Source organism: Athene noctua, chromosome 14, assembly GCF_965140245.1.
Source record: "Athene noctua chromosome 14, bAthNoc1.hap1.1, whole genome shotgun sequence".
Classification (NCBI taxonomy): Eukaryota; Metazoa; Chordata; class Aves; order Strigiformes; family Strigidae; genus Athene; species Athene noctua.
This window is the reverse complement of record NC_134050.1, coordinates 16,593,579-16,620,426: the sequence shown is the minus strand read 5'-3', so window position 1 is coordinate 16,620,426 and position 26,848 is coordinate 16,593,579. Positions and strand designations below refer to the sequence as shown.

General features: G+C 43.3%; 1 protein-coding gene across 3 annotated transcripts in view; it reads right to left on the bottom strand.

Annotated features, from left to right (window-relative positions):
- OSBPL5 (oxysterol binding protein like 5) overlaps positions 1 to 26,848 on the bottom strand; it is a 144,053-nt gene that overhangs the window by 74,463 nt on the left and 42,742 nt on the right. Inside the window, exon 1 of one of the 3 annotated variants that reach the window (XM_074918296.1) lies at positions 8,278 to 8,292. The exons of the other annotated variants lie outside the window; for them this stretch is intronic. The gene's annotated coding sequence lies outside the window, so the exon portion shown is untranslated. Of the gene's footprint in view, positions 1 to 8,277; positions 8,293 to 26,848 lie in introns of those variants that run through there. 3 annotated transcript variants of the gene reach the window in all.

The window sequence follows — 26,848 nt, the reverse complement described above, 5'->3', positions numbered from 1 at the left end:
TCTAATACATTCAACTGAAGATGACCAAAAGGTAAATCACACCTGTTAAGTATACATCAAGCATCTGAATGCTTAACCATCTTACTGAATTTTTATTTAGTTTACCATTATTTATTACTGATATCTCTAGTCGGCGTTCTTTTAAGCAGGAAAATAAATTCAAAATGCAGATCAGCAAAGACTCCCCACCAAAACATAATGTACAACCATACAGGAAGAAATGTGCCATCACAGACCACAATTGATCTCCTGATGCAGTTTTTGTAACACACTAACCAAGAAATTCCAGTAAGGATCCGCTTGGAAACAAATTCAGGAACCAGATCTCTGCCTCTATATTTCTGTTTATCTAGAAATATTTATATACTTCTTTAAATTAAAGTTTTGTATAGGTGACAAAGATTGATGTGGCTATCACAGCTGCTGCTCAGCAGTGAACACAAAGAGGCTGGTAAAGATATATTTACATCAAAATTAAGGTACAAACACAATTCAGGCACACATACATAAACTACCTTTGAGCTAGCTAGCCGGAATAGGGCCAATGGCACGGGCTGCAGTAGTAAGGCATGCAAGGCAGGCTAGACATTATATCTGAGAAATCAGGCAAGAACCCCATAGCCAGATCATTCTGACATCCTTGCTGATGTCTGCTACTGAGCAAGCTTGTTCAAATGTTCAGGTAAGCAGATACAAGCCACCATCACTTGCAATACAGACAACCCTTGAACCCCTGCTGCTTGTGCTGAAGCGTGGGCACAGCTCCTGACCAGCCCCCAGTGGTTTGGCAGCACGTGCCCGAGCCTAAAGGCAGCATTCCCTCTGACTTGAGGGTGTGATGCTCAGGCACAGAGACACGGTGTGAGGTTAGGCACTAAGAAAAGTGTTAAAAGCTTTGTGCTAGTTAAGGAAATAAGCACTTGGTTATAAATTTCAAAATAAATAATACTAGACCCAAAGGTAAAAACATTGGACACATGACTCAAAAAATCTCTACCTGAAAACCAGATGTGAAGTGCGCTGCTTCCTTTTTACTGTAGTTATTGATATTGATAGCCCATCCACCAGTGACATTTTTTAAGGCACACAGTGTCTCTAAGCCTGAGCACTTCAGGGAGCAAGTCTCAGAGTCCCATGAACAGTATTAATGAGTTGCATAATGGTAAACCATGTCCACCTTTGACACATTGAGCTTTCCAGTAACTATCTATAACTCAGATATACTACTTGGGGAATAGATATCCTACAGCCCCCCATGTCCTTGAGTTTTTATGCATGCTAATTGTTAGTAATACCCTCCAATGACCTCCCACAGAATCCTTTTAAACTGTAGCTGACTACCTAAGAAAACAGCTTTTTAGTAACGCAGTTTTTCTAGTGGTACCTTAAGGGATAGGGACCCCAGGCTGTGTAAGGGTCACTGCTGTGGTTTAAACCACAGCTGGGATAGAGCTAACTTTTCTTCTCATACCAAATTCCATACTGAATCCAACACTCAGCACTATTCTAGCTACTAAGAAGAAAAACTAGCTCTATCCAAGCCAAAACCAGGACAGTTGCCCTGACAGAGTCTCCATGACAGGCCTTGGGAAGAGGGAGCCTGGCCTCACATGGCACCTGCCATCCCATCCCCGCAGGAGGGCTCCAATAAGCACAGCCCTTTGCAGGGCGTGACCGGATTTGGTAAAAACTCAGGGCTGTGAGGGAAATACGGCATCAGGTACACAGAAACATTAACAAGAAATTCACTTAGTTACTCTAGCTAAAGCTATTGGAGATTTAAAGCCATGACAAGAACACATCGCTTTGGACAGGCATGCAGTTACATCATTTGCAAGCAAGCCACATCTTCAAGGTCAATTCTTGCCTTGATATTTTTCTTTTAAAAGAACATATTAGAGAGAATCATTACAGCCTCATACCACTATCTAAATCACATAATGAGATCATATTCCCTTTTAATGGAAGGATCCTACTTCAAGCTTTAATGACATTTCAAAAAAAAACCAACAGACGACTGCAAGCCTCACTGATGGCTTTCTATGATATCCACCTCTGCCTTTTTATAATTAAATCCAGAAAAGATTGTGCCTTGGGGCTACACTCCCACCATACAATTACTAGGAAATACCAAGCTAATTTTAAGACCTGTTTTCATGCTTGATAGTGTCCTCCTGACATTATTCCCTTGTTTGTGAAATATTGCCCCATATAACAAAGTAAAACAAAATCAGACTTCTGTCTCAAGTCCTGTTGAGCCATTTTCAGACTCAGGCTCAAAAGGGAACTTCAACACAGCAGTGAGGCAAAGGTAATGTCAGGAAAGGATGTTTACAAACCATCTAACAAGAGAAAAAACAAGTGCTGTTAAATTTCCCAAAAATTTTCCAGAATCAGTTCCAGACTCTTTATGTCATGAATATCCACTGTCCCAAACACATGCTCACAAAGAATGAAATGGACAGTCCTAACTGCCAAGAATTTTAGATTAAAAGTATATTTCTACCTTGACATCCAGTATAAGCACAAGCTATATTTCTACCCAATGGTTCTGACCCCAAACCCATTAAATTATACCTGACCTGGCTCATCTGCTTCTGAAGAACAGCTAAATGATGGAGCAATGACCACATACCACAGTGCTCCAATCACACTGAATTTTCTGCTCCTCTACTTCCTTACTTCTCCTGTCAGATTCAGACAGGCTCTGTAAACTTCAGAAGCCTTCACAAGGAGTGCTGAATAAACAAGACCAAATAAATTTTAAGGAAGTGTATCTGTTTTTTAAAAGATCCTTATACGACCCTCTTTAGCTTTTCAGACTTTTGGGTGCTATAGTATACCAAGGTCTGCTGTACAGTGGTTTAAATTTAGCATCCACCTATACTTCCTCTGATACTGCCACTCTCCCTGAAATTCTACAGGAAATTAATATACTGAGGTTTTTTGCATAAAATTCACTGTTTCTCAGAAACAAGAGCATGAAGCTCTTCCTTCAACAATAGTTAAAAGATGGTACTGAAGTTATTTTGGTCCTAGATTTTTAATTAAAAATCTCTGTGGGAGGAAGGAAACTAGACAACCCACAAAGAGCATTTAGGGTGGAATTTATGCTGTGTTAAATGAGCCCAAAGGACTCAAACGGCGCACAGGCTGATGCAGCATGCACAACGAAACTCACTCTCAGCCTCAGTTCTCAAGCTGAAAACATTTCCGTGCCTACCTCAGTCCTTCCTTCTCTCCCAGTTTATCCATGACTTATCTGGTGAAAAAAGGGAGACAGGATAAACTCTTCGCACTGGCGCTTTCCTTTGATTCAGCCTGAGGGAGCTTCAGGCACGCAGGTGAATGAGCACACCCACGTCATACAAATTTAACTGTGCATTTGTCTTTGCTGATCTCCTCCTACTGTTCAAATAATACTACCCCAGTATTTTTGCCAGTGACTACTCTGCTACTTGTACAACTGTCCCACTACCAAATGCAGCTGTGTGTGTGCCAGGCATAAACCAGACAGAAACTCTTTGTGTGAGTTATCAGCCATAAGCTAAAGCCCTGGAGAATCCAGGCTCCTAGTCTCATGGGCAGCAAACCTGACAATACAGCTCCTGACAAAACACAACAAATCTGAAAGCCGTAGAATTCAGGATGAGGATTCTTCTCATTGCTTTAAAGCTAACCTATACTGACACTGCCTTTTTTTTTCACCAAATTGAATGATCCAAGCAAAAAATCCCAAACTGAAACAAAACAGTACTGCTTGGCTACACACCCTCCTTGCTACAAGCACTTACAACTGGAAATACAAGGAGGGTCAAAAGCACCCCTGCCTCGAGAGCTGGGAGTTCCCAGGCAGTGAGGGTAAGGAAAGCACTAACACAAAGTTAACACCAACGCAAGGGTATCTACACCAGCTCCAGCCCTGCCACAAGGGAGGGACGAGAGCACAAAGGAGGATATGGAACAAGGGGCACCTGCAGACTCCCATCTATAGATTTATAGATCACACTGACCTTCAACAGCTCCATGTCAGAAGTGTAAAGGTGGCTTTAAACAAACAAAAATCCCTGTCTCCCACGCAAACACGAGTCAAGGCCTGAAACAGAAGTAAGATCAGGTCCTCAGAGTCCAGACTGGCCCTGGCTGAAAGGAAGCCAAACACAATGCTGCCCATTCACAGTATTTTCTTTATCACAGCACTAAGAGCAGCTATACAGTGCTTTCCAATAAAGACCACAGCAGTTTATCACAGAGAGACAGGAGCTAGCAGGAAACACTCCCGTTATCTCTGCTATGGGAAAGGAAGTGGCAAGAAGAATGGCTAAAAGGTGACAGATGGTTTTTATGAAGCCAGACTTCAGCCTGGCTCAGGGCTGACCATCTCATCTTTTCCACAAAGTGATAGGCTTTAGCTGTGTGGGTCTTACAAAACAGGAGTTATGAGTTGGCCGCACTGATTTTTCAAGAGAAACAAACCAAGACAAACTAAAATATTTCAATAGCAACTGTGCTGCACCAGATCCCCAGGCTGTGTAAATCAGGGAAGTTTTGTGGCCTCCTTAGCAGGGTGATGCTGACCTACAGCAGTGAGCGCAGGGCTGGGCATCCAACAGGTACGGAGGCAATCAGAGACCTGCAGTGCCATAAGGAGGTGGTGGCAGCAAACGGGAGCCCATGGTGTCTTCTGGCAGCTATTTGGTCTGTACTACAAAAGCAGGCTTCAAAGTAGTTGCTGCCTACAAACTCCAAATGCACAAGAGTTTATAAACACAAGAGCCCAGATGGAAAAGATTTGAAAAGTTTGGGAGGGTAGCAAGGGAAGGAATAAACAAATATCTCTGAAATGAAGTAAGGAAGCACTTAAAATGGCAGAAGGCTAGACGGTCTGCACAGACTTCATGGTGCCTCTAAATGGTACAAAAACCTTTAACATCCCATGGCTGTGTGCACATACCAAACTCCCCTATGAGGCATAAATACAGACTGCTATTACCAGCTGCCAGTAATAAATACTATTGCTCAACCATTAGCAATCAGTCGGCACAGCAACCAAAAGCGCTAGGAGCTGGACAAACACGTAATAAATAATTGCCCCTGCCTCAAAAAACATATTGGGTTTCTAACTGTTTCAGGCAGCACTCAGACCCAAACATATTTGCCAGAGAACAACAGACCACACCACCAAATATCTGAGCAAAGCAGAGAAAACTAAAGAGCGTAACATTTTAATGTCTTCCCTGATCAGGCCAGGTCAGTCAGCGTCTTTCCCAGCAAAACTAATCTTCCACTGCAGTCATCTCTTGATCTTTAGGGAAATGTATAAACACAGATATTAATGACTTCCCTCCTGTGCAGCTCACAACACATCACCGCAGACACCAGTGATGCGACTGCTGTAAGAATGATTGGGTGTTTTATAATGAACAATTTCATATCTGGTTAAAAGTGGAGGCAATGAGACAATAAAAAAGAGCTTTTCAAAACTGCTCACCAATGGATTCTGCAGACTCCTGCGGGAGCAGGGCTGAGCTGATACTGCTTCTGTCTGTGAATCTCACATAAACTGTCCTGACTGGAAGGAAGCCTCTCTGCCAAAAACTGCAGGCAAGGACCTGTCTGATGCCTCTGCCTCTCCTTCCAGGGCTGCCAATGTTGCCGGACTCTTTAAGGAGAAAGAGCAGCAGTTGACAGTCTGCAGCTCACACCTGATGCAAAGAGAGCAGGAAAACCCATGAGAGAGAAGTAATCTAAACCAGCAAAAGGACCATCACAGAATCACTTTCCTCCTAGAAAGATGTAGCAAATACCAGGGCAAGCTAGATGCTAGGCTGGGTTACAGCCCAACTGCAGACTTGTCCAAGGTCAGCTGCAGGCTCTCGATGAGCGTACACCAGTTTTACTGACTGCTGCCTGCCTGTGCCACCCCAACAGCACCAGCAGCAGACAGCCGCAGCCAAGGGCCCCAGCCTGCCCATGGGAGCCACCTCTGCCACCACTATCAAGAGTTATGGAGAGTCAATGAGCTCGGGGAAAAAACAGCACAAAAGTCTTCCTTCCTGCTCTGCAAAACAAGCCACTTGCAATTCAGAAAGCTGTTTCCGAAGCAGTGCTCAGTCTGGAGGTAACGAAGTCGAGAAACGCAGCGTTGAAATGGCACTCACAATAAGCAAAGGTGAGAATTAAATGAGATGAAGGTGACAGTAAGTCATAGGAGGAAACTATTAGGTTCTGTGAAAACTTATTTCCCTCAACAGCCCAGCAAGGTAACTGTGACAAACAGCACAATAAGGTGTGTTCCTCCCAGCAAAGCCCTAATGGCACCAGTTAATCCTCACCGCAGACTCCTTCACCTTCCCATCATCTGCCTTAAAATAACCTCTTATCTTGCAGAAGAAAAGGGTCATATCCATTTATTTACTCTGTAACAGAAGAAAGCCTAGAAGTTTTAATTAGGTCCCATGTTTCCAGACACCTGCCAGTCATGTGCAATTAAGCCAGTTCTTCTCCAGAAGACCCTAGTCTGTTGGTGGCACTGACTTCCCCCAATTACTCTGAATACAAAGTGTTGCCCATACCAAATGTATTTCTCCTTTGCCTGCAAACACCAAGAGTCTTTCCTACATGGTTCTTGCTACAAGGCACATAGCAATCATCTAGATTAGCAGCAGTACTGGGAAAATCCCAGTAAACCGTGATATTTGGGATTATAGTACCCAATTGGAATTTTTTTAAATTTTTCTCTGTACCTGTTGCCTGTTAATCTCTGGACTGCTCTGCCCTGCTGGTGACTGAGGTAGATGATCACAGATATGAATGCCGAGTATTTCACAGTCACCAGACAATCACTTTTCACTGGCAGAAGTGGCTTTTCAGGACCCAGATTTTCAACATTGCTAGAACACCTCTGTATTTCCCTGCCAGCTCAAAGGCACTTCCAAGTAAGCATTACTGGAATCTGCATCTTTGCCATGGCCCTCTTAGGTTGCCAATATGCTGCAAATAAAAACAAAGGTCAGCAACCAGTCTGAAAGTGAATAAAGTCTTACGTACTTTATTTAAAAATAAACTGCAGCCATGACTCACAGTCATGACTTTAGAGTCAACACACTGACCAGTTCTTAGTTTCTTAAGTGTGAATACATAACGACACTAAGTCTTTCCACTGTACCTTCATTCACAAAGACACTATTATAAATTCAAGGCATATTCAACGCTTGCTCGTCAAGAAGTTATTGAGGTAATCTGCAGACCAAGACTTGTTCCATACTTGATTTTGTACCAGTTCACCCATGTTAAATTACAAGTATTATTTGCTGGTGTATTTCTGCCAATGCATCAAAGTGTGGATGTAGTCAGAGCCAAATAAAAGCACTCTGTACTGGAATAGCTTGTTCTCCTTTCCCACAGGGGAACACGCTACACTGGTATAAGCATGTTCATACTGGCATACCTGAATTCACACTAGGGGAAGGTTATATCAATGTTACAGAATAGTGGTTAAAAGTAGTGCAACTTGTTTACATAGGCAAGACCTAATTTTGGAGAGGATTTGCTTCTGATCTTGAAATCACTACTAGAACTCCTAATTGTACAAGCAATCTAGACAGACAGCAGAACTGGGCTGATCAGGGTTTTAACTGAATAACATATACCACAAATCAATACAGACCACTGAATAATAACAACAGAAGGAGGCACACTTCCGTGCGAGCTCTCACTAATAAAGCCAGTTATATCTAGGAGACTCCAACCCTTTGGGTACTCAGAGAAGTTACCCAACTTATATAGCAGCAGAGGGCAGTAAAATGGCCAAACTCGTTATTTCAGACTAAATTCCTGAAAATGTCAACTGATGAAGTAAATCACAGGATGCCACTGCCACGGCTGCTTCTAGCAGAATTCAAGCCTCAAGGGAGCTGAGTGCTGGTGGTTTTGAACAAACAGGCAGAAATGCAAATAGGGTGTTCAGGTGCTTCTAAATCCATTATAGACAATGCCTGCCAGTCAACAGTTCCCAAAGCATAAGGCTACAAATGTTCAAAGAACCCACTGCATTTGCATGAGACTGCGTCCAGCCTCAGAGGCACAGGGACAGGAACAAAGACAGAAGGGGAGACTAAAAGGAGGGTAATGAGAGATGAGGGGAGAAGAGGAGGGCAGGTAAAAAAGGAGAGACTTGAAAGCCATAAAGACCCTGTGTGAAGGGAGGATTTAAAAAAGCTATAGCAAAGTAGGAAGGCCAGGACCAGTCCCAGGGAAGGAGGAGAGGACACTCACCACTGCGCTCGCTGTCTCAGGCGGCAATCACTGTCCTCTCCCACGTGTCACCTGCATTCAGAGCCACCGTCCCTACCCTAGATCCTCACTGACTGCTACGTGCACAGAAGCTTTCTGGTCCCCTCCTGGATGCTACACTCCTCCCAAGCTGCAGATCAGCACAGGACCCAGAGAAGACACCCACATGCAAAGCCTCTGCTCCAGGGGCACATGGCAATGAAACACACCTCCCACACGCTGCCAGCACGCTGTCTACGATCCCAGCTCTCGCTCAGAAAACCAGAGCGACTCTCTAACCATGGTGACTGTGGAAGAAAATCCTGAAAAGAAGCGCAGCATGATTCAACCCAGTGATACGTCCAAAGAAAGCGTGAAACAATAGCCCTGACGGGTGGGATCTGCCACTGTTTGTCAGGGGAAGTTTAAACTGCGATGCCCATCGACAATTATTTAATTGTCAGTGCTGTTAACAGTTTCATTACTGATCAAAGCAGCTGGGGAGCATCGAGAAAATTAAAGCCAGTTGCAGCCACTTATCAAAGCACACCAGCAATAAATAATCTGCAACTCTGTGACAGACTTTATTCCTGTCACACATAATCTCTCGCACTCTTTTCTTTTTAGTGGCTTTTTGGCACACAGAATCACTGTGTAATCAGAAGGGGGGGGGCAGGGGGAAAGCAGTTCACTCTTTTCTGTAATTCATCTGTAAGGAATAAAGTAAATTGTTACAACAATGGACTGCTGGTGGTGGTGGAAATCACTCGGTGCATTCTGCACAGGGCTCAGATACACCTGAGTTGGGTGAGCACAGTAAAAGCATCTTTTCCTGAACTGCACAGAACCCACACATGCCATTACAGAGGCAGGTTTGCCATGCACAGGCACAGACACCCTAGTACAAGTATTACTGCTTTAGTTTTGATAGATGTTGCTAGTTACAGTATCCCGTAGCGATTGTACATATATATTTCAGTACACAAGCATGCTTAATACAGCCCTGCTTCTTCCTGCATCATTCCACATCTGGAAAATATCCAAATGTTTTTCCTTCATGGGTTTCCCAACTTTGCTAAATTAAGTGATAAGCACAAAACACACACCTCAGCCAAACCTCGCTCCCAAGGCTATTTGTGATGCTGCTGTTTTCTGCAGCATGTGCTCTTCCCAGGCCCTTGCGTTCTCACAGGGAAGGAAGAGTTTTGCAAATAACATCTATATCTGCTGGTGTCGCCAGCTGCAGTGTGTCAGCCTGTGTCTTTTTGTATACATTTTTACAGTGACTTGTCTGGGTTTGTGTCAGATCAGATTCCTCCAAGAAATTTGGCATGATGTGACTGAAAACAACACCAAAAGCTTTGGAAGAACTCCCACTTGTTGCACTGATTTCTCATGAATAACTGATATCCCAAATGACGGAAAATTAAGATGACAGTGATAATACTAACAATAAGAAGTCAAGATTTCTGAGGTATTTTACACCTTCAAAGTACAATACAAACAAGGATTAAAATGCATGTATAAACACTACCTTCTATGCTTGACAGTCCATAGATTGTTGAAGCCACACCTGCTGAGATATGAAGATCTTTTATTAGATCAGAAATTTCAGCTATCAGAGACACTGTCGCTGTGGGAAACTGTTGAAATCCTTGTGGGAGGCAATGCTCTTGTGTCAGGCGGCACGAACACTGCTGTCAGGCGGATCCTACACTGCCCTGGAGGAAGTGATACACCCTGGTGGGGCCCCACATGAGGAGTGATGCCAAGGCCAGGGGGCCACAGCCCCTCTCCCACAAGGGGCTGGGAGAACCAGAGCACCCAGAGACACTGCCTACATGTCTTGGGGTAACCAAGCAGGGGCAGGGCCAAGGGGGGTGCACACTGTGCACATAAAGAAGCCCAGCCTTATTTAAGAAGGCAGAGAAATCCTGCAGTAAATTCTAGCAATAAAAGACACAAAGAGTGGAAAGTAACTTTTTTTTATTGCATGTACCAGAGTTGGACTAGACAAGAGGCACAGTAAATCCACCCAGTGCATTTGGGGTGTGGGAGCCAGTATTCAGACAAGAGCATTTCTCTTGCTTTCAGACAGTTATTAAAGGAGCCCCTCCGTGGTTGAGTATTATGAACTGAAAGAAAAAATTGGGATGAATTTGGAGAAAGGTTCGCAAGCACCTGGCACTGCATGGTGTCTGAGGCCTCCATTGAGCCGTGGGGATGCAGGTCGGCTCCTGCCTGGGAAGGACACCCTAAGGCCATGCTGGCTGTGAAGGCACAGGGGACTGTTGAGGGCACATGAGACGAGGAGCTGCCAAGAACAGGTTTGTACAGGAAAAAGATTTGATGGTCTGTGCAGGTCCCTTCCAGCCCTATGTCTCCTTTGGGTTGTAATTCCCCCATTTTCATTGCCCAGCGCTGCAAGGATAAGTCAGTCTTTCAGCCCTTGCTCAGGCTGCCTGGCATTTGAGGCGTGCCAGCAAATCCAACAGCACTGCGGCAGGTCACCTCAGAGAGGGTGGAGAATTTCTGAATGGGTAGGTGTGGAGGCAGCTCTAAGCAACCCCTTCTCTGTATTGAACCACTAAATGTTACAGCAACCTGGCAGCTCTCCCCAAATAGTTTTGGACTTTGGTGTGCCCTCAGCAGCCACAAGAGTCACTGGCTCCATGCAGGGCACAATCTGCAGAGGGGAACTGCTGCTGCACTGTGAGCAACAGTACATCTACCTCCACCATCTCAGCCATACCAAGAGGAAAATCTCAAATTTCTTCCCAGAAGGAAGCTATTATACCTCCCTTCTAAGGTGTCTCTTCCTTACACAGCCCAGTTCAGGATTAATGCCATAACAAAACTCATTTCTGCAAACTGGTGTGTGGTTGCTCTTGCTAGCTCATACCACTTGGCTGGACTTGGCTCAGTGGTAACTTGCTTGGGGTCAGTGTGGACAGGATCAGTCCTAACGCTTCTTGATCTTAAAGAGACTTGCTTGAAAGTTGTTTTCCATGTGTCTGGTAAACACATTCCCACTGTTTCTTTCTTTGTTTATGCTCCATTTCTGCCAAGCAACAGCTTCCTTCCTGTTCTTGGAAAAGCACCTCCAGGTCCCCAAGCTTATACCAGGTGATTTTCTTTATAGGTTTGGCTGGACTGTTTACTCTCCTAAAAAGCCAGCAAAACATCTTGATCTTCAAAAAAAAACCAAGTCAAACTGACCACTATTAAATGTTGTTAGAAAAAGGGCAAGTAGCACATGTAGCTTTGTGTTGCTAAATTAATAATGTAAAACCAAATCTTAGAAGAGACTCTCACATTTAAAATCCCTCTAAATTCTGATGCTTGCAACAAATCAATGGCCTGATCAATTTATGACTAGAAAACAACTGAGCTGGAGCCTTGTTTATGCAAGTAGGTTCAGCTCACCACACAGCAGCTCACGGACTAGTAAAAAAGCTGCTTTCAGAAACACAGGCTGGGAAGAGCTTGTTAACCTCTCAAGGAAAATCTCAGCAGCCCCCTCCTCAAAGTCCACACTGGCCCTTTTCCTGCAGGCATGACAGACTTGGCCAAAGACAATGCCCAAGTAACATAAAACACAGCTTCTTCCTCTGACTGAAGTAGCAAAGCCCCAAAGGCACCTCCTTTGTGTCTTCTGATTTCCTGGAAAAGGCGGCACACCTTTTCCTTCAAATCCCTCTGAATCATGGAGCAGTCGGCAGCCCTTAACCCTCTTCTGGCCAGGCAGCGGGGCGCAGGCATTGCCAGGGGATCCCCCTGCATCCCTGGTCTGCCCTCCAGACCCAGGAGCCTTTGGCCATCCCAGTGCCAGGCCAGGGCAGAGATGCCATGAGGTCTCCTCCAGCAGCTCTGGCAAGGACAGCTTAGCACAACTGAGCCGACCAGGCCTTCCCCTGACTGTACAGCCTCCATGGTGTATTTCTAGCTCTAAAAAAACCCAACCCAAACCAAACAAACAATCCAGAAACAACTTATTTTTCTTTCTCATTTTAGACCTGGAATCTTCTTGAAATGTCACTGAGGTGAAAGAGATTTGGGCTTTGCATTTTTCTGTGGTCACAGAGGGCACACACATATATTGACACAAAAGAAACATGCTGGGCTCTACAGCGCTGCTGTTCCATTATCAAGATGAGGAGATGGAGAAAGAATTGCCTTCTGGTATACGCCTGGCCATGCTTTCTCACTGCTTTCAGACTCCCCATGAACTGCATATTTTCACAACTGCACGCTTTGGAATGACACAGGCAAACCCTTGTTTTCTAGTAAGTAGCAAACTAAACTATTTTACATCCAGAATTTTGATAAAGAAAAACATTCTGGTTCTAAATTGCTGTTCTCTTATGATTATCTTTCATGATGCACCTTCTCATGCTATTTTCAAACTAAAGCTATTTTTTTATTAACAAACATAATTAATTCACCTGTTTTCTTAAACTGCTTCCAAGATGCTCTATAAACAGGGCCAAGTCTCAACCAGCTCCCTATCATGTCATACAAAAAAATATAAAAATGTAGAAAGTTAACATTTCAACTTTCCAGAAAATACATGCTTTATTGCTATGGTTTAATACAGTTTCACCAGCGGCTTTACCAGTACAGCAGTCAAAACAATCTCCTGCTATTTCCCTAATTCCATACACTCATCTCAAACCTCTCCTATATTTAAAGTGGCTGATGCAGTTTTTATTTGACATTCAGATATATCAAGACAAACCACAGGTATAAAGCAGAGGCCATAGAAACCAAATAAATTTCTGCCAACAACTTCAGCAGTAACAGCATTTCACACAAGTATAATTTATCCCAGTTCTCTCGTTTACTCCTATTTCTCTCAGTTGTGTGTGGTAAGAGCCTGCTTCTGTGGCTTCACTGAAGTCACTTCTGATTTACCCTGGTGACAAGGAAATCAGTATGCAGACGTGGCAGCATGGCACTGTGCAGCCAGGCACTCCTGGCTACCCCAGGCCCCAGCTGGGAGCACGAACTCCTCTGGGATGGGTCTGCGCTCTTGCACCACAAACCTTACAGCTTCGCTTCTGAGGAAGCCACAGGTCGGAGGGAGCAGGCTGGAGACACACCAACCCTATATTATGCTAAATCCTACATGCTAAAGAGCATCTTTTGCCTAAATATCACCCTTTTCTGTCTGCAAATTAATAGGGCCATGGGAAGTGGGTTACTGACAGTACTGAGGCATGCTTGCTGCTTTATGCAAAGTACAGCTGGGATGGGATGCTGCTTTTCACCAGCAATGCTGTCGCTGTCATCCATTTAGCTCATGTGAAGAAAGTAACCATTCTAAATCACAGCACTTTCATTCCTGAAGCATAACAGAATTAGCAGCAGCACCAATACCACAGTCAGGTCTCAAAAGGTGACTGTGGACTTTTCTGTGAATGCAGTTCCCTGAAAGAACACACCTTCAGAACCTGGCTGATCTGTAGCGTTAACATCTATTAGACAAGGCAGGAACTTCCCTGCCGCCATCACGATCAATGCATGTGATGCTTTGCTATTTTGCTACAGAGCTGACTTTCAGAAGAGCCGAATCTTCCTGCCTTTACAGGGGCTCCACTGTACCTAAGCAAGCAAAATGCTGTAGTAACAGTAGAAAAGTGAGAAAATGCAAGGCGTTAGGCACTAGCAGCAATGAAAGGATCAGATTAGAGAGACAGCATTTTGGAGATTCACAGACAGACCTTTGAAGAGACTTTTTTTAGAAAAAAAAAGAGAGCGAAAATATTACAGCCAGTATTTCTTGCAGTTCAAAGAATCCACGATCCCAGGAGTCAGAGAGATGTGCAAGAATAGCTAGCCAGAAAGCATATGAAAATAAAAGCTATTAGAAAATAATAGAGAAGCCTCAAATGGCAGCAATGAGGGAGAAATAAGAACTGTAAGAAAATGTTCGCCATCCATCCCTCTAGGCAAATTACTCTTCTCAGGATGTTTCTGGCTGACAGGCTAATCTTGGAAATACCTTTTTTTACATTCTCTGTGCCTGTTCCTGGGAACACAGCTGTAAGAAGTCAGCCTGCTACTAAGTACAGGTAGGTCTGGGCCTTTGGGCCCCAGTTTAGGAGAAAATGTAAACCTTTTTCTAAATACATGATTAGGTCCCATGATCCAGGAAGAAGCAAGAAGACAGCTAATGTGTGTTTATAAGTCTTGCCACATCTGATGGCTGCTTCCAAACTCTCCATTAACAAACAACTTGGTGACTGTCCAGTAAGAGGAGATTTTCCAGGGCTAGGACACTGAGGAAACACTGTTGTGTGAAACGTGCACTATTGTAATGATATTCCCAAATGACACGATGTAGTTGAGACAGGATTTGTGCTTGCTGCCCAGTTAGCCTGAATCACTGCCATGTTGCCAATAAATGACAGTGCTTTGGTTTTGGGGGACTGTTCTTTTTCCTCAGTTTAATAAACAAAAGCTGCAAGGAGAAGTCTTTTTCTTGGAGGCAGACTGCAAATCTGCAGAGAAGAATAGGAGAGTTTGTCTTTGAAAAGTAAATGGCACCACAAAACTGTGAACGAAGGTGCCACTTCATGCTCACAAAACCCAGCAAAGCTCTTTAGCCAAGCTGGAAGGCACCAAGAGTCCAGTGACATACCCTGTGAGGACTATCACACACAGAGAAACCTCCGCAGCACCTGGCCCACTCTCAAGGAATTACAGCAGCAGGGTTAATTCACTGTGAGTAGGACTGTACTGCCAGGGCAACACTACCCTACAAAGATCAGCCCCACTTTGGGGGGAAACAGGGGTAAAGTAGATGGTCAAAAGTCCAACTACTCAACTGCTGCCAGCAGGAAAGAGATAAGGACTGGCAGTCCCAAGAGCTACTGGGTTTTGAACTGGAGGAAATGGCCATGTCTGCGTGAGTTCAGTGAGCTATGGGCAAACAGGTCACTAAACCAGACAAAACAGGTGTTCAGTCTGTTAAAAATCAAGGCAAAGGCTACTGGGTCTCATTTCGGAGCCCACCGCTCCCCAGTGCAGAAGAGCTAAGGCAGGACAAGGGTGCTGCTCGCCCGCCCAAGTGCCAGCCTCTGCTCCCGGCAGCTATACAGCATAGCAGGCGGCTTGGACTGAAAAACTCCACATGGTGAAACATGTGCAGACTGCTACAGGGCAAAGTAAACTTTCTACACACACTGAGCTATCATTATTATATGCAATCCTGAATTGTTCGTTGTAACTTTAGTCACTAAAACAGGTAGGGGAAAAAAAAAAAAAAATCACCCCTTAGTTTTATACATACTGTGAGAAAAGGACAGCAAAAGGGCCAAACAGGAAATTGTTTTTCCTCATGGCCTAACATGCAAGAGCTGAACTCAAACTGACTTCTGCAATTAAGAAGGGAGAATGAAAAAGCGTTTCTTAAATCATGACATTGCCTGCTCAGCAGTGTCAGCCTGCTTCCATGAAACACCATGTCTCCCCACCTTTGGAGAATTTGTTCCAAATACAGTCACTCATTTGCAAAAATTCTAACTGCAGTGACAGTTTTGGTCCATTTTTCAGATTCACGCTTAGTGGCAACATCTTTTATTCCAAGTACTTCTTTATAGTAGCATACCACAGACCTCTGATAAGAAACAGGAACACTGAGGATGAAATGGGACCAAAAAAAGGCCTTTCTTGGTAAAATTTATTCAGATTTAGCAAATTCCAGCAAAAAACAAATTATCCAAAGCTTCAGAAATTCAGATTTCAAATGTCCAAAAGCTTGTGGTTTTGTCTCACAGAACTCAGTAGACTGAAGCAATTCTGATACCTCCTAACATGACTTTGATACTACTTTACACAATACAAACCACATGCTTCGGACCACACCATAGCTTGTTCAATGATCAGTTTATTCAGCACAGCCAGTGCTGACTAGTTGAATGTATCGACACTTACATTAAACTGTCCACTAGGCTTAATTTGCATTAAGTGTAACTGCTTAAAGATGAGTTTATTGTCTGGAGCTACTAAGAATACAATGTTTCATTAAACTAGGAAGGAAGGAAGACCCATAAAAAGTAAACAACCTTATTTCTTCCAACACTCTTGTTTTCATTATGGCCTTTTACACAGACAAGCATCATGTATTGTAGCTTAAAATGAAGCCAGAACCATAGGACTGCATACAAGATGATCGATGTGTGTCGGCTTTTTTTGAATCTAGTTATAAGTAACCAGAGTCATTTCTGTTCCCTGTTCATGAACCCTTTTGCTTTAATGCTTTCAGATCTACAAGGTTTTGCTTTTAAAACAGCTCCCAGAAAGAAAAAGATGTTATAGGAATGGTAAGAAAGCCAGCACAGGAGCCAGATGCAGCGAGAAACAACAGAGTCAAAAACCTCAGTAAAGGTCACTTTAAATACCATTATGTCTGCTGGTAAAGAACGTGCCAGACATGCAGAGCCAGATCCACAGCTAGTGAACTGAATTTAATGCAAGTGAGGCTATTTACACGATGTCTTTTTATGTTTAGCAGAGAGCAGGATCTGTTCAAGAGGACAACCGTGAGGCTCCAGGCTGTCTTTGAAGAGCTAACATACCATTTCATGCTACAGATAGCTGGCTATCATGGCTTTCATTGGCTGCTGGTTTTAAACTGCACTCCCGTGGTTAGGCAGAGCAGCTGCACAGCAAGGAGGAATGACTTTCAACCCAAGAGAACCACCAGTGCATGCACTCCAGCCAGGAGAGTGCTGTACAGGCTGGAGGCTCAGGAGTATGACATGTGGCAGCTAACTCTGATAGAGTGAAGACAGTTGGGCTTGAACCCTGTGATGTAGAAAACAGCCTTTCCCTCAAAAGAGTGGACACCCAAAGGAAGGACCTCTGGCCCCATGTCTGTTCTCCACATCAAAAAGCACGTTTCTAAATCTAAAGCAAGCAAGAGTGCTCGGAAGTAGTGTTTCTGACAGAACATACCATTTTAAAAATGGCAACATAACGTGTTTATCAAAGATTTTTTTTTCCTCTGAAACCACGCCTGTTGTAGTATCTTCTGCCAAGAAAATCAGTTTCTGCAGCTGTGCTATCAGTGACTCAGAGATTCCCTGTTGATGAGTCTCCAGACTTGTCCCATCAGTGGCCCAGTGGCCAGAAGGGGAGAAGAGTTTAAGAGGACAGGGAACCAGGACTGATACATCTGAGCCAGGTTGGCTTCTGGAGTATTTTTGTCTGTATCAAACACTGTGAATACATCAGTGAATGCAAAACCATACTGTGAGCTGTGATCCCATAGCTGGAACATAGCAGCGGAGGAAATGCAACACAAATGCCCTTTCTCTGCATCTCCCTGCATTGATCAGCAGGCAACCACAACAAGTGAAATACAAGACCTGTGTAGTCCTCATGCCTGCTGTTTTTGGTCTGGCATTTTACAACTTTTCCAAGTAGACTGAGTTCATGGACTGCCATTATTCAGTTTAGGGTCTGACAAGAGGAGAAACAGTGCAAGCAAAGTGCTCCCCTGTGGGGACAGGCAAGAAGGTGGTTAACCAAGGACCTGCTCGTGGAAATCAATCAAGAAATAAAACAAGCCAAGTGTACATTTAATCCCTTGTAATCTGGCTTCAAATCTTGAGTTGACAGCTGGTGAACCTCAGGTCAGGATTTCATGGATGTTAGATGGGCCTAGGATAACTAAACGTGGTCTAAGAGGTCCACATCCACATTATAAGCTTAGGACCAAAGCATGATAATCACTGTTTTGCAGGACCATGGCATCGCAGTGGTGCTTGGGGAAAGCCAAACCTGCAAAAAGCACCAGTGAACGGGTCTGAAACATGTTCATCTGCAGGCAGGACCAGCTGGGCTCACGCCATCACACTGCTTACAGTCAAGGCCTTCATCTCCCTCCTGAGCACTCTGGGTAACAGATGGCACTGACAGCACAATGGAAGTGTTACAGTTCAGATGAAGTTGGACAAAATAGTAGGCAGAGCCTGGTTTTTGCTTAGATCTCTATGTGATGATATCCACCATACCCTAATGGTTCAGTAAAAGAAGGATCCAACGAAATTAAATACAAGTTCTCCACAACTGCACACACAATACATACATGTATGTACACACGCACACATCAATACATATATATGCATACACACATGTATGAATTCAACACAATACTTGTATCATCCCAGAAAGGCAGCAAAATCTACCTGCAATATTACGCTGTAGTGATATCTTAACTGATTGCTATTTCAAGACACTGTCACTTGAAAAGATTTATATCCCTGTCACTGTGCCTGCCCATGCAATTAGTCTATCTTTGTGCCAAATGATATTAATGGACAATGAATGGAAAATTTTTATTAAAAAAAAAAAAAAATCACAGGAAAGAAGTCTATGTAGCTACATTACCTATGATAATAGAGAAAGCTCAAGACTGAGGAAGTTTAGTGCTATAGTTCCCTGCATAAAAAGCATCAGAAGACCCCAATTACTGCCTCTTGACTCCTGCATATCAAAATTTTCTGCTTATAAACAAAGAAGATCACTGCAATTTAATCAGGAAGGTCATACTACAGATTAGCTTAGTGCGTGTGCAGACACATAGTTAAGCTTACAAGCATGCATTAAAACTAACTTTTGAAGTGATAGAATCAAACCAGAATAATCAATCACGACTGCAAAAATTTATCCTTCACAAGAACTTAACATCAATTGGTAGGTTCCTCCAGGAAACTAAACCAGGAAATTCCCCCATCATGTGCCTGCAGAGGAGCTGCATCCAGGCTGGACCCAGTCATGCACACGGTGAAGGAAGCAAAGCAAATGTGACCATGCAGTCTTCTGTGCCTTTCCTGAGGAAAACCCCAATGAAGCTACTCCGCATGACTGAGGATTTGACCCCAAACTCTGACTGCTCCATACTGTGCTGCACAGGCTATAAATGAAGTATTTTTACATTCATTTCGCAGAAATTATGTTACAAAAATTAAACACACCAGAACTGTGAGAAGCACTAGGTGGTCATTCTCCCTAAAGAGAACAATTACTAAATTTCTGCTGGCTCAAACAGCAGGTTGCCGTTAATACTGCGATCTCCATCTGGGAGCACTTCCAGCCACTCAGCTAGCAAAAGCTCCTCTTGGATCCTGAGTCACAAGTGAGCTATGGCAAGGCACTGAAGAGCAGTATCTGGTCTTAAATGAAATCACTGATAGGATTTTCATGATGAGAAAAGGGCTTCCCTCTTCTTTCCTCAACTCACCTCACAGTCCTTACATGACATTCACACAAAACAGAGCTCCCAGCTTCAGAAAAACACATCTTGGCGCCTCACCAACTGCGTGCACTGAGCTGACTTTCACCAAAGCAGAAGAAAATTTCACAGCAACTTTCCTTGATCAGACCACTCAGCTCAGTTGAACACTGCAGGAGCTAACAAACACAAGCATCTTCATCAAAGCAAATAAAACGGTAATTATAAACAGAGATTCTTCCAGAATGATACATCAGGTATCAGTGCCAGATTGGCAGGTGCCATTTATCTGATCCTTCATCAAATGCAAGGTAGGTACAGCATTCCAGCAAAAGCAGAAAACATGTCAGGATGAATATACCAGTAGTTCCACTAAGCATCAGGGTTCAGATCCTGCCCTGCTGAAAGCTAGAACCACAGTGCACCATAAAAATTCACCCAGGTTTCTTTTCCAGGAGAGCCTGAGTCCACACACCTAAATTAAGAGCAGAGCAGTGGTGGCTCCCAAGCTGCCACAGCTGGACACTGCTCCATTGAAACCGCAATTCATTTACAGCAGCGAGTCCTTTTTACAAATGTTCCCTGAATAAATGAAGTGATCCCACTGGAAACATTCTAGTGCAAGAGAAATCTTTTTTAATAGGGACCAATCTCTGATTATCTCCCACACAGTGAATAATGCTGTACTCCACAAATAGCCTGACTGATCTGAATGGGTGGTTATGGTGAGTAAGGTACTATTCACAGTGGGCAAAAGTGATAAAAAAAAAAAAAAAAAAAAAAAATCTGTTTCTTTCTGGTTATCACAAAGAGGTGGCCTTCTACTAGTACATATATGAGACTAATGGCATGTAGGGAACTGACTCATGTTTTAGGCGTTATCTTATTTTTAGAAAGACTATTACATCAAAAAAAGGAAAAAGTTAATTTTTACCTTGTCTACAGTGTGGATTTGGTATATTTAGGTAAGCAGGGAATGCAATTCCTGTGTCCTCTGCTTTGCACAATATAAATGACAGATATACACACACAGGTAGGCTGAACACATGACAGCCTGCCACAAGTGTTTGCTGATGAACATACTGAGTCAGTAAATTTAAAATATTTAAAATGGACATTGGGCATGGTAATAACTCATCCTGGAGCTGATACTTCCTGCCATCCTTAAGCCGAACAACAGCCTGGATCCTGCCCTGAGCAGCCACTTACCCATTCCCCTACACAGTGCCTTAAAGTGGTCTGAGAGCAGAACAAGTATCCTGTGTAAATGCCCACAACAGCTTTTACAGGACACTGAAGTGATTAACAGTATCACTTTGCAGAAAAGTAACGGTTTTGCACATCGTCTTAGATGTATCTAAAATTTATAATAACTAACCTATTACTACATAGTATAAAAGTAAGGATTTGAATGAAATTAACTCCAGCACACTCCCCAAATTTCTTACAGGCATGATAGTACTGATGTTTCCAGAAATAACGTGAAGTCAAAAATGAAACCACACACTTCACTTTAACTTTCTAAAACAAGGAAAAAATCTCTCCCACTTCTGCTTCTCTCACAGCTTCATTCTGAGCACTTCAGCTTTCTTTGCATCAGAACATTTTAAGTGTAACTGCATTTGGGAAGAGTCAGCTGGTGTATTCAGCACTGATGCTCGATATCCAGATGACCATACACATGCAGCACCTTGTCATACAGATCTGATGGTCTTGTGGATGTAACATGGGATTGCAAGTTAAAAATAAAAACTCAAACCCTACACCTTCTGCATTTCTGTTTTCTTGTCCATGTTTAACTGTACAAACATGCAGGGTGGGGACTTTCACTCTTCCTGTTGGGTAATGCATGAACGCATTGGGTTTCTGATCTCATGAGAAGTCTTGTACTGTCAGACTTGTTCACAAGGGGTGTTATTCCAAAAATGACAACCCTGTGAAGATGCCTTGAATTTGGAAGAACATATTTTTTGAAGATGTGTTCACCACCTAAATGACCAGCCAGGTCATTTAGTGATTCCTTGCAATTGTTTTCCAAATGTGGTGAGCTTTCCAAGCAAAGACAAGTTAATGTGTGCCAGCAGCTCAGGCCTTTATTTCCCAGCTTTCTTCCTCCTACTTGAAACTGTCACACACCACACAACATAAGGCATTACCAACAGCCCTTTCTTTACGCTCACTCTACTCCTTGGCAGCTAACCACATCCCCAACTCTCAGGCTGCTCCATGTGCAAATAAAAGTTTAATCTCAGACTGAAAAGAGAAAAACCCTTAAACTGGAAAAAGAGTTGAAACTATTATCAGGTAGAATAAAGTGGAATCAGGATGCATCTTATGCCTGCAGGAATAGCATTAACAAGATGACTGATGGAAAACAAGCAGCAAATCAAATCCCACTCCACTTCTCTGTCTCTTTGCTCTAAAAATTCCTGACACACAACTCCAGCAGCAGGGCAACTAAAGAGCAAAAACACTATTGCAGAGACACCACAATATCAACAAAAATGATACCCAGGCCTTCCAAGCAGAGATCTGCTAGGGGCAGACTATGACCTGGGAAGATAAGCAGTACTAATACACATACACTGAGAATAAACCCAGTTATACATCAGAACACAGGAACCTAATTTTGATAATAGTTAATGGCAAATTCAACACCAGAATAGTTACAGCAGCTTTCTGGTTGCTGTAAATCATGCCCCACCTGCAGCTGATGCCAGAGAATGCTTCCAGTGGGCAAGTATTCTAGCAGAGCTCTCCTCTTTCAGGAGGATCCCTGTGCTCGTATTTACATTGCCCAACTTCTGGTAACCAATTATGGCTCCTAAATTAGCAAACTAGTCTATCTGCTTTTAGTGCAAGGAGAGAGGCTCCTGCCAAGAGTGACTCAAAGCAGCTGCCTCTTTTAGCAGGACAGTAGCATCCCTGCACTCTTTGGACAGACACCTAAAGGCAGCAAGGGAAAACACACACTGAAGCTCCTTTCTATTCCCCTCACATATATGCTTTTTTGGAAGGGCTACACAATTTTGGCTCCTGAACAGCTTAAGTACCCTTGTACCTTTCTACGGCTGAAGTACCCATGTAGGGATGCACCTGGGTCAAGGCTGTGTTACTCTCACCCCAAGACTGGCTGCAGATGCATGTGGAAGCCTCATGCACAAATGGAAATATTGGTAGGGAAGGGAAGAATTCCAAGTTTGGAGGTTTTCAAGATTTGCAAGTTGTGACCTGGAGCAGAATTTGGAGCAGCAGACAAGACTAACATTTAAGAAATGCCACTGCAGTGACTCGATACATGCCATGCAGCATAAATGCAAAATGTAATCCAAAAGCATTACCGCTGTGTGTCTCTGTGGCTGTACACCACCTGGCTGTGCTTGCTGCCTTTACCCTCAGAAGTACAACCAAAACCAACCCCAGGCACCAGCAGATCATGATGCAGATGCAGCTACCCCAGAAGACTTCCACTGGTAGGTACACAGCTGATACGCTTTCCACCCAGATGTTTCCTTCAAACAGGGTGATCTCTGCTCTGTCCCACAACAGCTGCCAATACAAGGACGCTCAGCAGAGCACAGCCAACATTTGCTGGGCTTTCTGAAGCTCTATCACTCACTGTTGTCCTTGAACTACTGCACCTGGCAGGGAGGACAAATTAACTATAGTTATGGTGCCTTTTTGATAAGGGGCTGCAAGAGAAAGCAAATTACCACTTAAGGCAACACTCATTATGTAGAAGTGAGAGACATAAGAAAATTATGTGAAATGGTTATTAATGTGTTATCCTTCCATTCCAGGCTGAAAGAGATCTCAAAATGCCTTGTAATGCATTTCTTTCCCATACCTCTGCCCAAAGCAACACTGAGTGTACTCAGGTCATGTCTGGTAGGTATTTCTCTTGGGATGCTCTTAAAAGACCTCCAGTGGGGAAGACTGCACAGCTTTTCCTCCACAGCCTCTTCCAACAATTCATCATCTCTACAGCTATACATTTTTTCCTAATGCTTCATCTGACTCATTTATTTACAATGAGACCAAGAGTGCCATGGGCAGTGCTAGACAAGCTTACTAACATTACTACAATGGCTTATAATTAAAGTTACCCAAGACTTCCCAGTAGAGTAGTTCTACTCAACTGAATTTCAACAATTTGTGTTGAAATTCAGCATCTCAGTCACCTGCCTTAGGGCTGGTTAAAGGCTATTTCAACCAGAGATAATCAGTGATTTCTATGAATGAGTAGAGATGCGGTATATTTTGCATGCCAGTCAGAGACCTTCCCCTTGAAAACTTTAGTACTGAAACCCTCCCCTGACACACACACCCACCCTAGTTTGGAAGCAGGAATTTACAAACACAGCTTAGCACTGCTCCTATGGAGAAGTACCAAAATTTGGCCAAGCTGTGTGTTTTCATTCCAGCCTTCCACCCCACCACTGAAGGGAGTCAGGAGTTAACTGCTGGTGCAGCCACTTCACAAGTGAAGGAAGGAAAAATCAGTGACAGCTGAACCTCGCTCACACGGCAGCATATCCAAAACAAGCCACCAACAGCTCACACACACGCACAGGTTGGACAAGGGACATACTTTTCACACTTTCCAGCTATCAACCTGGAGCCTGGCCCTGGCACACTGAAGGCTGGTCGTGCATTGAGAACTGGCACTGGAGTAACATATGGTGGAGGTTGCAACTAGGACTAAGTCTCCAAGAACACAGTCTAGGACCTGATGCTATTCACTCTGAGCTCGGTGGCAAACCCCCTAATAATCTCAGTGGCGCGGAAACTGGTTCCTAGTACTTTACTCACAGTCTGCCCTTCCACCTCCCCTGTAATCCCTCCAGTTCAAAGATGAAGTACACAGGCAAGGCAAGGCAGCGAAAAAGCACATGTCTCTGCTTTGAGCATAGCCATCTGTCTGCAACCAAATGGAGTACTGCAGTCCTGAGTGCTGTCATGTGTCTCTCTTCATGGCTATGAAGTTTATAAAATCAATAGATCAATCAAGCTGAAGGCATAATACACTTCAACCTGCAGCTGTAAACTCAATCTCACAGATGCCTGATATACCATGGTAAATCCCACTCTCCTTACCTTTTCCCATTGCTTTCCATCACAATGTATAAAATGGACTCTCATGGGCATGCTGCCTGGAGGGTCATTCCACGCAAGCATCGAACTTCTCACAGCTGGAGCATGGCAAGGGGCATGAATCATATTTGCATTTTTCAGAGGGACCACTTAAGGAAGAAGTTCTCCATTTGCAGTCACTCAGTGAAAGGGAAACAAATAAAACCTTAAATGGGCTAGCAGCAGCTTTGGGGACAAGATAAGATTTGGGAAAAAAAAACCCCTTTGATCTTTTCTGGTGTAATTAACCATAATACAGGAACAAACAAGTAAAGAGAGGAAGATAAGCAAGGGCAGAACCCCTACAGAAACCCAGTACCTGGAGATACCATCATCTATCTTGCCTACATGAAATGCTACATGACAGCTAGACACCTTAGGGGCTTTCTAGCAAGTGTACAGCGTTTCAAGAGGACATACAGCAATGATTTTATTAAACTTGGACTAATTTCCAAATCTTTTCTTCATTCCTGGCTTCACACCGATGAGTAACTTCATTTTTATCATCATTCCTCTTAGTTCCATCTACACCTATACCTGAATCTATCACATTATTTATGTATACAAGTCTCTGCATATATTAAGTTCTCTTTTTTCACTTTGCTCCTGCAGGAATAATATTAAATGACAGAAAAGAATCCTATTCAGACTGTGTCTGAGACAAAGGAGGGAGTCCCCTCAGTCTCTTTTGCAAACTAAAACTCCCCCAAGCTAAAAAAATGAAAAGCCTCAAGTGCTTTCCTGCCTAACAGACCTATTCACACCAGTGAAATTACTCAAGTGTGCAAATGTTTGCAAAAGAGAGGCCTGTCGCTGCAAGCTTCCCACACACATCTGATTACAAAGCATAAGCCAATGAGTGTGTCTATTTGACAGCTCTCACATACACATCACAGCACATCCAGGGGCATTTGAATGTGTGAGGGCTGAAACAAGCACAGCTGTGTTTGGACTCTGCTATGTGCATGTTCCCCTTCAGACCATGCAGGATTCAAACCTCTGCCATCTGGAACAGCATTGCCAGTGGTAAAGAGCAAGAACGTTGCTGCACTACTGGGGATGTGGCTCATTTAAAACTCACATCTCTAGAAAACTTTCTACAGACAGTTCCAGTCCTTCCTGGAGGCCATGTAAGCTTTAACAGACAAGTCTTCTGTATTACTCAAATTGCTAAACACAAAAATGGGGAAAAGCATTATTTGGTCACTTCAAAAACCCCCAAATGATGAAACACTTACTTCATCATGTTTTCTCCAATTCAAAATTATTCGTGTGAGCAAGCATGTGAAAAGCTGAAAGAGAAGACTTTTGGTTGTAATCATTGCAGCGACACTTTAATGCTCACGAAAAACCTTTATTAGAACCTGTCATACCTTTGTAAAATAATGGACTTAATCATGTAAAAGGCCTTCTTACATTTTTCAACTCTTTTAGCATATGCTCCCAATTATAGCACTGGCATTTTGATAACAGCCAGATATTCAAGCTCTCAGTTTCATAAACAAGCATCTTGTCAGTTTGGAACTACACAGAGAGGAAACTGCAAAACCAAAACCACACTCTCCACTACGCTATTTCTGAGGCAAGCAAATCAGAACCCACCACTTCTTCATGAGGGGAACTTTTCCGGTTTCAAAAGACACCATGACTGATCCGAGGGAAACACCTCTTACAGTGAAGCACGGGCTATTTACTGTGATTTTATCAAGCTTTGGTGAATATGAATGTTACCTTTCACATACATTATAGAAGCTGGCCTTTAAAATGAATGAGATCAAAATATGCAAAAATAATGCAAAGTAGCAATTATTCATACACAGCTGTTAGGTAGGTATTTATTTAAAAATACCCCAAACTAGCAGGCATTCCCCAAATGCACCAACAGCTCTGAACATATAGCAAAGTGACAGCTCTCAGCTGAAAAGGCTGGCATTTCAGAAAAATAAGCTGACATTCCCCCAGCCTTGCCTCGCATAGAATGACTAAGCTAAACAAACAGTATCTGCATGCTGTCAGATTGAAAAATCACCGCAAAAGGTACTGCTGGTTTATACACAACGGCTCACCCAGAACAGTAATGAGGAAAAGTTTAGGCTTTTGTTTTCAATGTACTGCCTGAGACAGTGGTTCCTGGCAATGATGGAAGGTATCGAGAGGAGAAGGGCTGCTGAAAAGAAAGTTAATCTACTTCTTCATAAT